The 13,264-nt window shown below is 38.9% G+C and overlaps 1 long non-coding RNA gene across 2 annotated transcripts; it reads left to right on the top strand.

The window, feature by feature from the left end:
• The first annotated feature begins 5,088 nt into the window (after nucleotides 1-5,088).
• Nucleotides 5,089-7,023, top strand: LOC135747329 (uncharacterized). Of its 2 annotated transcripts, XR_012335029.1 has the most exons (5): nucleotides 5,089-5,546; nucleotides 6,077-6,170; nucleotides 6,269-6,402; nucleotides 6,485-6,588; nucleotides 6,699-7,023. It is a non-coding gene; the product is annotated as an uncharacterized lncRNA (long non-coding RNA). The 2 variants fall into 2 exon arrangements; XR_010531846.1 differs by lacking the exon at nucleotides 5,089-5,546 and having other exon boundaries at nucleotides 5,617-6,170.
• The last annotated feature ends 6,241 nt before the right edge of the window (nucleotides 7,024-13,264 follow it).

Here is a 13,264-nt window from a genome sequence, read left to right as displayed (position 1 = left end):
GGCTTTGATGATCATAGTGAATTAAAGCAGATTTTAAGTGAAAGAAAACGCGTAAGAGTTTGTATGCAAGGATGCATATGCTACGTCTGTCGGGGAAGTGAATGATGTAGAGGTTTAAGTAAAAGAAAGGTTTAAATCGTCGGGGAAGTGGATTAACGATTGTTTATTTGGTTTAATTTGAAGTTAAAAGTTTAAATCGTAATGTCGGGGAAGTGAATTAACGATTGTTTAATTATTTAATGTTTGTGTTACAGCTGCAGTGTGTGAGTGAGTGAGAGAAATATAAACTTGCATCTGGTAAGCAGGGAGAGAGTTTCCCTTGGGCAGTCTCTGCAGGCTGTTAAGGGGGGTGTAATTGCTGTCCTGTGAGTGTAGGGTGAATGAATACTGGGTTAGAGTGTGGAATAATGAGCCCTAAAAAATAAAGAGAGCCCAAATAAATAAAGGGTTTTACATAAATGCTAATTGGTTATTACTGAAAAATGGTTGGGTTAACAATTTGGTTTATAGGTTACCAAACATACATTTGAAATTTAAGGTTTGGTAAAAACAATTGACACCAGATGGGACATCAAAAAGAGCACAGAACCTGAGACCACAGCTAACTTTCTAGATGGGCAATGCAATCAGGTGGCCACCTATTAAGAGATGAGCAATTTTGCTTGTTTAAAGATTGTATTGTTCACCTGAGATGGCTCGTGGTGGTCAAATCACAAATGCTCTTCCAAATTTAAGAATAAAAAGGGCAAATTAAAGATTATTAAACTAAATTATAAGAATAAAGGGTTTCATTTTCAAAAGAAATGCGGCTAGGACAGATTATGGTTTATTGTGTGAATGAGTTTTATTTTGTCGTTGAGTGGCTTGGATAAAGATTTAAATGTTAAGTTGAGAAAACGCATAAGAAGTTTCACGAAAGAGTCGTGAGGAACCTGAGTGTTACCGTGTCGGGGCAGACACGTTGGGGTTCGGAGAGAAGAGTACTCAAATCCTGTAGGTCAGGTACGGTCTATGTGTTATTTGTCTTGTTGTTGTGGAAGGCCCGGGCTGAGGAGAGATATTGTTTTTGTTTTATTTGTCATGTCGGATTGGTAAATTGTGTAAGTGAGTCTTTTCCATGTTGACGGAAGTGTAGTGGAGAGATGAACTTGGCCAGGTATTCTAGGTAGAGTTGTTTTGATTTTGATTTGTGTGAGAATGTAATGTGTCTGTGATAGCATGAATCTGTGTGAGCATGTCTGAGATGGAAAGAGTGGGGGCTGAGTGAGTAGTGGGTGTGTCTTTCTCCTGTGGCTCTGCAGAGGGCACAGAGAGGGGTTGTGTTACAGGAGTGAATGATTGTTTAAAACTATTAAAAAAAAGGGGATAAAGTTTGAAAGTATGTAAATATAAGTAATAATATGAGTATGGATAAGAGACAGTTATAAATGCTGGGTATTAAAGATGAGATTTGAAGACATCGTGGTTGTGAGGTATTCTAGCCAAAAATATTAGTTATTATAATGAAGTATACAGCTACTTCTAGAAATTAAATAATTAATTTAAATGATTGATTAAAATAAAAAATTGTGCTCAATAGGAAAAGATTGCTTGTCCAAAAAAGGACAGATGTTCGTGATGGTATTTGACTTTATTTGGCAAAACATTATGAAATATTATAAAGGAAATTTTATTTTAAAGACACATTGGACATCTAAGTAACTATTTAGAGAGTATATAAATTGGACACATAAAAACAATAAGTTTGTGAAGTGGTTAAAATGAGAAATAATTATAAATATAAGGTTTGTTATATTGCAAAGAAAAGATTATGGCAGTCACATTAATGGAAAAATAAGGATTAAACAACTGTTGGGTGGAGAATTAGAAAATAGAATAATTGGATGTTCAAATGAGGAAACATTTGATGTGGCATTGTGTGAGGAGAAATACAACTAAATAAAAATATAAGCTAAAAGAAAGATAAGAAGAGATAATCAACAGACAAAGAAATGCTAGGAGGGAGAGAGAGAGAGAGAGAGAGAGAGAGAGAGAGAGAGAGAGAGAGAGAGAGGAGAAAAGGGAGGGGTCACTAGATTTGACCTGTAAAGGTAAATTCTCATTGCTCGAGGAAATTGTAGGTTTAAGGCTAAATCTAGCAGAAACATAGAGATGAAGCTTTGAAAGAGAAACAACAAGTTTAAAGGAAAAGAGTAGGGACCAAGTTATTAAAGGTGGAAATAAAGAGAAAAATAAAAAAGGACAGAAAAATTATTAAAAGGTGAATGACACAGATAAATTATATAAAGATAAAAAATACTTAACAAAATGAAGAGGAATCTTCATCTGATGATGGAAGGTGGTCACAAAAGAATTTTTATTTTAAATTGAATGGCAATATTTTGCATGGGTCAAGCTGAACCTTGAAGGGCTGAAAACTCCCATCATTTGACATTCAAGAACGTGAATAAAAGGTGGCAAGAAACAGACAATGGCAAAAACTGTGTGACATCAAAGTGTTGGAGTTGCAAATAGAGGAGTAACTCATAAACTGAACTGAGGACACATACTATCTGAATGGGACTATGATTGATCTCAAGCAGTGAAGGGGGCACTGCACAATGTTCAGAGACAATTACAAGATGAAAAACAAAAAGACTGAGTGGAATCCAGAAGGAGACCCACAAAGACAATATTGTTCTTGGAGACAAGAGAAAAACTGGACACTGAACACTTGTTCATCTTCATACAAGCCTTTGAGTGAAAGAGGAGAAGAGTGAGACAGCCGTTCAATGTTTAGTAAAGACCTTGTTACTATAGGGACACAGACAATCTTTATGAGAAAATCAGCTAGACAAATTTAAAGGCTGATCAAGAACTTATGTTGTTAGGTGTGACTACCTGTTCTGAAATCAAATCAGACTCCTATTAATCTGACATGCATAATGAAAATTGGGTGTTTTTAAATTTGGTATTGTACAGAGGAAGTTAGAACTCCAATCACTGTATTAAAAAGCAAAAATATAAATGGCATGGAACAGCTATGACAGAAAGGAAAATAAAATAGATAAAAGAAATAAATTGAAATAATTATAGGATATTATAAAAGGTAAACAAGAAAAAGCTGTGAGAATAGAGAAAAGAAATAACTAATTATTGTAACAAACTTAGCAATTTAAGCAAATAAATCTAGTCTACGATTTAAGAACAATTAATGACAAGAAAACATTGATGTTCCAACAACCACATACTTTGCTGACAAGTGTTTCTCCATTTGATAAACATTTTTACTGTGAATTCTGATTTGCATAAGAAGTAGCTACTTGCATTTACGTATTTACTTATAAGGGAAAACATTATACAGGTTTAGAATGGATGAACCACCATTCCAACATGCTGAAAGGTTATCTGGTTGATTAATGCTAAAAAGTTGATAAAATGATTGGTTGTCATTGAGTTATAGGCACACAGGAGAACAGTTGATTTTGCCAGCATGGGCAAACAGATGTGGAAGCTAAAAAGGGCCTCGGAGTGTCAGGAGATCTTTTTAGATTGTATAGAAGTGAAAAAATTTCAGTCATAAATATTATTATTATAGATGTACATGGGGCGAATAAGTGGAATAAAAATGTATTATTTGATTTGTGATAAGAATGAAGATTATGGGCCCTATCTTGCACCCAGCGCAATTGACTTTGTCAGTGACGCATGTATCATTCGTATTTTGCACCGGCGCACAGCGGGTTTTTCCCTCCACAGACGCACGTCGGCAAACTAGGGAATGAACTTGCGCTCCCTGGGCGGTTCAGCGCAAAAAAAGAGGCGTGTTGCGGCGCAAACCATCCCTGATGCTTTTTTCAGTTTCAAAAAACAATTGCGCCACTGACCAAAAAAACTAGTCTAAAGTCAGTGGCGCGTTGCGCGTGGTTCATTATGCTATTTTAAGGTTGCATGCTTGACCATAATGTATATAGCATGCATGACGCGCACACACTTTGTTTATCGAATCTACACAGATGCAACAGTTATTTTTGCAAATCATAAATTGTTACAATAAAAAATATTAACACATGAGATAAGGGAAATCATTGTGGTGATAGTTTTTATTTATTGTGTGGCTGCGTTAAAAAATTATCATGCAAATAACGATTAAAATATTTTCATAAGAAACCTTAATGTATATGAACTTGATTTGTTATTGTACTTTGGGGATGGACGTTGCTTGCGTTTCTTGGGTCCGATTTCAAAGCCCCCAAACCCTTTCAGCGGTGAGGGTGGACGCAGCGATGTCCTCTGCTGGCATCAGGTCCTGAGGCAGATCCACCTCCTGTTACACGGCGTGCCTGATTTATGCTGGCAAGCTTGGGATTCCCCCATCTCCTGACATCATTGTAGCGCTTGGCGCAACGATGGGGATGCCAGCTGATGAGACAATTGTGGCTATTTCCTCTCACCCCTGTTTAACCTATGCTGATTTGGACGCGTTTCTCCTATTCCCATACAAAACAACTTCTCTGTCTTTGACTGCTCTTACAAGAACGTCGGTCTCCTCGGCTGTGAACCGCTCCTGGCGTGCGCCTGGTAAATCCGTCATAATAATAGCAACCCGCCATGGAACTTGCGCTCTTGCGTGTAAAGGGAATTTTGGATGACGTTCTGATTGGTTTATTTGACGTTACGCCCAAACCACACCTATGAATAATGAACCTAATTCAGACCAACCCCTTATTGATTTGCGCTCGGCACAAGAGTTATTTCTCCAGCCGGGAAAATAGCAACAGCGCCCAAGATCCGCCCACAAAGTCACTTTCGCATTGCGCTTCGCACTTGCGTTTCAGATCGTTAAAATAGGGCCCTTTGAGTTGTTATAAGAACGAAAAAGTTGAGTTGATTGATTTTGAAGAGTAAAGAAAAATTTGACTATCATCTACATTCACAAGGGATGGTAGATAAAAAGGTATAGAAAAGGAATTATCATCAAAGCCATACTTAAAGAGCACCTATTATGGGATACACGTTTTTAAACATCCTTTTGTGCGTAAGTGTGTATTAGTACATGCTAACGATATTCAAAAAGTACATACCTCAAAGAAAACGATGACGCGAGTTATCGTCTCTAACGTTCGAGGACTACAAAAAACACTCGGATTGTAGGAAACAGTTTACTTCCTGGGATTAGTGACGTAGATAAGACCAACATTATCATAGTTCAGCCCTCTCTGCTTTGCTTGGGTACGCCCTCAAAGACGGGGGTGGGGAGCGCCGAGTCAGAAGAGAGCTAAAATGGCGGAGGTTGTGAGTCCCTGCTTTGACTCTGTTTACAAACTCCTGTTTCATCATTTAAGCGATTAAATCTCTCGAGTAGACGCTGTCTCTTTAGATGCGAGGGCAAAATAGCACTTTATGGACTTCCACAGAGGACATCATGTTTAATACGGTTCCGGAAAAATCCAGTCAGAAGTTGTTCACGGAGTTTTCACAATAACTGCTTCTCATGAACCGAAGCTGGATTTGCGCGACGTCTCCTTCTGAAAGTTGGATTACTGTGCACTTCTGGATCACAGGCTGTAAGTAGTATTCACGTTTAGTATTTGCCTTTTACTGTAGGTTACGGAGATTAACATAATGTGCGTGTAGAGCTAAGCTTGCAAGCTAATTGTTTTGTGTTGTAATACTGTATTTCATAAACAACGTACCATATTTACACACGTGTATGTTGAATTATGCAGACTATCGTTTTTTTATCTATGTTGGTTTAGACATGTTTACAAACTTGCTAAGTTGCTAAGCTAAATACAAATACAAATACCAGCTAAACTGTTACCGGTAAAATTTGTTCTCATGATCAAACTCAAGAAACTCTAAGTACAGATGATTTGTTTAAAGTTATATGTATTTTACTGTTGTATTTACTTGAAGCTTTCTTAGATTTTGAAACGAAGTAAACACGTAATGTGTGTTGCTAATGTTGGGCCATGTAATATGTAATACATTTACGTTTTAATGAATAGTCTAACGATTTATAGTCGTTGTACTCTATTGTTATAATATGTCTTTTTGACTGAATACATGTTTGTTTTATTTGTCTATATCCTAGATTCGCAGCTGGACACATCCTTCTACACTGTATGCAAACATGCAACATCATTACACACAGTACAAGGAGTCAGACTGGCATATGAGGAGCAAAGGTGTGTAACACATATGATGTATTTAGCTAGTGAAACCACTACCAGTCTTAGATGTATAACTGATGATGACAAAGTTTTTTTTCTCTGCATAATCATAGGAACCCAGGCAGTAGCATTGTTTCACAATGTTTCCATCACCATCATCAGTGGATGCCTTTGCCGTCCGTAGCCTGAGATTTCAGATTTGCAGCAAAAAACATTTGATTTTCTCATTTATTGGAATGCTGTGCAGGTATTTAAGTATTTTAGTAACTGTGTTAAATAAAGTAGTATTTACTTTTACAATAAATTAATTGCTTGTTTATATTTTACAGGTATTTGTACCTTGCAGCCATCCATTACAATGTCACCAAGCCGTAACAAAAGCAGGAGAGGGAAAGTACAAGGCTATGTTCCCAAAACACACAAGTGACATACCGTAAGCAGTAATGTTTTATTTCAAATACATTCATAATTAAAAACTTAATGTATGAAGCAGGGAAATAAATGATCAAAACAAAATATTTATTGACTGCAATATTTCTACAGTTATGTGGAGGATGTGATCAGGCTTGTGTTTGATGAGGTATTTGAAGATAAGCTGAAGGAAACCCCGATTCCAATGGACCTGGCATCACAGTTTGAGAGACCTTCAAATGAGGACGTGATTGCATGCCATCTTCAGTGCAGGGGTCGTCGAAAGCCAAAATTGTGACCGATCTGATCAGGAAGCTCCAAGCATATCTGGAGAACAACACACGACAGGATGATAACCTTATAGTGTCGCCTTAAATAGCACCAGCTGACAAAGCTTTGATATGCCATTTATCTGAATAGATAGCTGTAAGAAATGAATTGAAAAATTTTTGAAACAAGAGCACAATATGGTTACTAAAGTATGTTTATTTGTATATTGTTTAACATTTAAATATATATTTGTAATAAATAAATAAAACTTTTGACTGACTATTATATTTTCTTTAAAGTTACATCTTTTGTTCTTTTGGGTACTTTGTTACTATAATGATACTTTAGTGTTATTGGTTTAAAAATGTAATAAAACTTACTCTGGTCCTGCGCCTCAAAGGCTTATAGTCGGTACAATAAATGTTCTGTGTGTAGGGATTTAGACAATTTGTGCAAAACCTGGATGATGAATCACGCAGGTAAGAGGCCCTGGAACATGTTGCATTCTCCTTAAAACCTAATAAGTAAAAACATAGCACTTATAAGTAAGCAGTCTTTCATAAAAAAGTTTACCATAGTGAAATAATGTAGAACATTCATTTCAATTAATACTTTCTTTGTGCTACATTTGGTGTTTCCATATAGTTTGCACAGTAATATAGTATGTAACAGTCTTTTATAATAAAGTTTACTATAGTAAAATAATGTTAATAAGTGAAATAGTTTTATAATCATTTCAACAAATACTTTCTATGTGCAACATTTGGTGTTTCCATATAGTTTGCACAGTAATATAGTATGTAAGCGGTCTTTTATAATAAAGTTTACTATAGTAAAATAATGTTAATAAGTGAAATAGTTTTATAATCATTTCAAAAAATACTTTCTATGTGCTACATTTGGTGTTTCCATATAGTTTGCAAAGTAATGTAGTACGTTATAATTACCTTTTGGATGTCTTTGCAACACATTTTCGTCTTCGTTTAGCATTCTGGCAGAGCTAAGGACACCTAAAAAAGTTAAATCTAATCGCGTTCATTGACGGAGATCGTTTATATCGTAACGGCCGTCTGAACTCTCTGGATCGAGCTCGAAGTGGTAAGGCAGTACAGACACGATCATTTATAGAGAAATATAGCGCTTGTTTACGTTGCCTGTCAGTCAGAACCGGAAAATCCACGCGTAGTCAGGGGCGTAACCTTTCAAACACACGCCGAACCCAGTTGACCAATAACAGTTGAGTAGTCATCTGACCAATCCGAATACACTAGACATTTTGGGAGGCGGAGACAGGAACTAAATCCGAGCGTTTTCCAGACATGCAGAAATCGGTGAGGTATGTAAGCAATTTATAAGACTCACAGTGCATTAGTTCAAGTTTTAATATGTACTATGGGATATTACAATAACGTGCTAACGTGCTAATTTATTAGCATAATTGGTGCTCTTTAAGAAAATGTGTGAAAATACTAATCTTAACAGAATTGATGTTTTACCTTGTATTAATGAGCATGTAAACTAACAAAAGTACACCTTTAACACTGCATGAAATAGCCGTCGATCGATCTATGCGTATTGAGGAAATATGGATTTAAGTGTTATATGAAGAAACTAATTGTCTATCTATTGAGCTATTTGTGTACAGAAAATAAAAGGAGCAGGAGGAGGAGGAGATGAGACAACATGCCTCCTTGTGCGAGATGATCTTGCTTATCTGAGGGTCAATAGGTCGGAGGAGCCTAAACACGGCCACAGGGGCCTAAACTGGGGGAGACAGAAGGATGAGAGCAACCCCAGAATGTCCAAGTGGGAGGAGCAACCAATGCATCAGAGCTCGTAGGAGGGCAGTTGGAGAAAAGGAGAACGACTACATGATATGAAAGAAGAAACATCATCACCAAATCATATTAAAAGCAATTCAAGTATACCGACGGATGGAGAGCAAAGTTTTGAGCACCGAGAGAAAAAGTGAAAAAGAGAAATTGTCAACAGAAATTGAATTGAAAAGAACGAAGCTGATTGCTACAGAAGATTTGCATGGCTACAGTCAATTAAACTTCCTGGTGATGAACTTGTAACTTAAACGAGGCCCAGTGAAAGATCTGTAACAATATCAAAGGAACAGAATCTGGAAAAAAGACTGAAAAACACAGAGACATTGAACAGAGAACATAAGTTGGACATTTTATGGGAAACATCCCAAAGATAACAAATGATACAAATGGGGACTATTTAAATTCAAGGAAATAGGTTTGCAAAGTTGCTTTTTATGCTTAAACTAAACCAGATTTTAATAAGGTAATAACATTTTCAAGTCCACATAGATATATGATAAGGGTTCAATATTCAGAATTCAACAAGAATTCTAATGGATAAGAGAAAAAGTTAAGGTCAGCATAATATTTAGGTCTTTTGGGAAATTCTGAGTTTAAAAATACATTTTGCAGGCCACAATTTAGAAATTTGTGTCAATGGTAGTATGTTCACAAAACATTAAAATAAAAAAAGGAAGGATAGAGATTTCAGAACGGTACAGTAGGATTACAATCAAGAAAATGGAATTATAGACTTAAGAAAATTCAATAGGAAATGCTTTATAACTCTAGATCTATTATGAAGACATCAAAGAGTCTAGCTTAAGTGTAAAAGTGAGAAGAGAAATGCTATTAGAAGAATACTATAATCAAATCAGAGCAACATATAAAATGAAGATATTTGAATATCAAACAATATCATTTGGAGAATTATTTTGGATTTGTAGAAAAAGAAAATGTTTGACCTCGTTATCATTAGGATGGAGAGAAAAGGTATTTAAATATGATGGAGACATGGAAATCACTACAATAGAAGGGAATTTAGAATACTCATTAAAGGATGAACAAAACAATTAATCATAAAATTATATGTAGATTCTGTCGATCAATCAAATGGATATCAAATTAGATTAAGGCATGGAATTAAGCTAAACAAAGAATTTAATAAAGTTTTGTCAGAATAAAAATACAGAATAAATAAATTATGTACAATAAATTATGTACTGGTAAGTTTACCAATAAGGCATTAATTTATCTTAGGATAACAACTAGATGCCGCCAGTAGAAATACATGACAACATATACTGAATCAATTTTAATTAGAGGTTAGTGGGTAAATAAGTTGTGAGTATCTTTTTAGAAAACCAAATGGAAGTTAAAATATTAGGTGTCATGACTTCTGGGTGATCGATGGTGGTGTGTGGGGTATGTGTTTGTTTATTTACCTGTGGTGACGGTTCCTCATGTGTTCACTAACCCCGCCCGCTCGTTTCGGTAATTGTTCACCGGTGGTGTCTCGTTTACCTTTCCCTTTATATTGCACGGCGTCCTGTCTCTCGTTGCGCGCTCATTTGTTTGGTCACAGTCTAGCTGCTCTGCCTTGTCTTGTCGGACGTTTCTTTGTTTTTCTCTCCAGTTACCCCAGGTTTGGTTTACGGCATCCGGAGGCTCGTCTTCGCCCGGATATACTCGCTTGTGGATTAAACTGGAACTCTATTGACTTTGTTTATTTTTCGGATCAGCTGGTTCGCTTCGTATTTAGGCGGTACACCAGTTGTCTCCGGTTTTCATCGGCTATCACCATCACCCGTGAGTGGATTATACTGATTTCACCATTGTGGATAATATGAACTCCATTGACTCTGATTGTTTCCCGGAGCAGCTGGTTCGCTTCGTACTTAGGCGGTACACCAGTTACTTTCGGGTAGCGTCAGCTACATCTGCATCCTCAGTGGATTATATCCAGTCTGAGAACTTTGGATTTACATCTTCCATCTCCGCCTTTCACCCACCTTCAGTCGTGTGTGTTTCATACCCTCTGTCGCGTGTGGTGATCGTGCTGGCGTTTTCGACTGTGAGCGTGGGTGGCTCTCGCTCTCTCTCTTCAAGATCTGAACTGGACTATTCTGTAGTGCCGACTCACTCTCTCCTACCGTTGGGTGTGCTTCATACTGGCAGTAGTGATTCCATCCAGAGTGAGTCGAGGGTGATTGCCGTGTGTGGTTCTGAACTATTTAACTTTACTCTCCATCTCTCCTTTTCTAAATAAACATTGTTAACTTGCATTTGACTCCGAACTATTATTGTGACAGATGAGCGCGCCACTTATGGAGTCAGCGAGTTCGGAGAGTTTGGAGGTGCAGACCGCCCTTCACCAGCAGGGGGCGGTCATTGAACAACACTCATCATTATTGAATGCTGCGGCCAGAGATTTCAACCTACAGTTTGAATAACTTAAGGAGCTGAGTAAACGGTTGGACCGAGTTGCTCCACTCAGTGAACTTCCATCTACACATGGAGGAGCCGCTTCGACTGAGCGGGAGCCACACACGGCGACACCTCCTACCTACAACGGCGATCCCAACACCTGTCGATCCTTTTTGCAACAGTGCTCTCTCGTTTTTGCGCTCCAACCCCGTCGCTTCTCATCATCCACTTCCAAGGTGGCTTATGTTCTGACGTTACTCACTGGGAGAGCGAGAGACTGGGGTATGGCTCCCTGGGGGGCTAAGGCTCCATTTACACTTTCATTTGAGGCTCTAGAGGAGGAATTGTTGAGCTTATTTGACCGTTCACTCAAGGGTGACATGGCTGCGGCTGAACTGGTGAGATTACGGCAACGTAATGACTCTGTTACTGACTTTGCCATCAAATTTAATACGCTTGCCATTAGCTGCAACTGGAACGATGCTGCTTTAAGAACTCAATTTCTCGAGGGTCTCACACCGGCTGTTCAAGACGAGATTGCACTCAGGGAGCCACCCACGTCACTGGAGGCTGCCATCGACCTGGCCTTGAGGGTTGAGTCTCGTCATCGTCAGAGAGATCTGCGCCGCTCTTTTCGCCATCTGTTGTCTGAACCAGGGGAGTCTGCTTCGGATATTCCCACCGAGGAACCCATGCAGCTGGGAAAATTTAGTATCTCTGCTGGTGAGAGAAATCGTCGTCTGTTTAATGGACTCTGTCTGTATTGTGGCAAGCCGGGGCACATGGCGGCTACATGTCCGGTAAAAGGGTTCCGCCCGTCGATGAACTTGGGAGTCTCGGTGGGCGCATCGTTATTTAAATCTCCCGTAAGCAGTACAACACTTCCTGTAATAATTGACTCTTTTCATTCACAGGCGTTGTTAGACTCCGGTGCGGAGGCATGTCTTTTGGATGCTGGGTTGGCCAAGTCCTGGGGTATTCCTTTTATCCCTCTTTCTTCTCCTTTGTCTGCCTGGACTTTGAAGGGTCAGCATATGGCTGTGATCACGCACCGCACACCCCTGTGAGTTTGTTTGTTTCTGGCAATCATCGTGAGGAGATTGAATTCTATCTTTTAGAAGATTCACAATCGCCGGTCATTTTAGGTCATGACTGGCTATCCAAACATAATCCTCACGTTGATTGGCAGAACAATGTTGTGTTGTCATGGAAATCTTCGTGTTATGTTTCATGTCTTGGTCCTGCTCCCTCTCCTGTCTCTTGTTCTGTTTCGCAGGTTCCGGCTGTCGATCTCTCAGGGGTCCCGGCGGATTCCTCGGATCTGCATCAGGTATTCAGTAAAGCCCGAGCCACTTCTCTGCCTCCTCACCGGTCGTATGATTGTGAGATCATACTCCTTCCCAACACTTCTCCGCCTAAGGGTCGTATTTTTTCCCTATCTAAACCTGAAAGAGAGGCTATGGATAAGTACATTAGTGAAGCTTTAAAAGCCGGTCTCATTCGCCGCTCCTCGTCTCCAGTCGGTGCTGGATTTTTCTTTGTTAAGAAGAAAGACGGGTCTCTTCGTCCGTGCATTGATTATCGAGGGTTGAATGACATTACTGTTAAGAATAAGTACCCCTTGCCATTAATGTCATCAGCATTCGAGTTGTTACAGGGAGCGCACGTGTTTACCAAGTTAGATCTGCGCAACGCTTATCACTTGGTACGTATTAAGGAGGGCGATGAGTGGAAGACAGCCTTTAATACACCTTCAGGACACTGGGAATATTCCGTTCTGCCGTTCGGGCTTTGTAACGCTTCGGCCGTCTTCCAGACCATGGTCAATGAAGTGCTGGGTGACATGATTAACAGATTTGTCATCTTTTCTCCCTCCATGCAGATACACACCCAGCATGTTCGCATGGTTTTGCAACGGCTATTAGAGAATCAACTTTTCGTTAAGGCGGAGAAGTGCGAGTTCCACAAGCAGTCGGTTTCGTTTCTGGGTTTTGTTATTGCCGAGGGAGAGATTCGTCCCGATCCCGCTAAAGTTAAGACGGTTGCCGATTGGCCAGTACCCGACACTCGGAAAGAGCTTCAGCGATTTCTGGGTTTCGCCAATTTTTATCGGCGTTTCATCAGAAATTTTGGTCAGATCGCTAAACCTCTTACCGCTCTCACTTCACCTAACGTGTGTTTCCGTTG

Source organism: Paramisgurnus dabryanus, chromosome 14 (genome assembly GCF_030506205.2).
Source record: "Paramisgurnus dabryanus chromosome 14, PD_genome_1.1, whole genome shotgun sequence".
Lineage (NCBI taxonomy): Eukaryota > Metazoa > Chordata > Actinopteri > Cypriniformes > Cobitidae > Paramisgurnus > Paramisgurnus dabryanus.
The sequence above is the reverse complement of the archived record's forward strand: the minus strand, read 5'-3'. Positions and strand labels throughout refer to the sequence as shown.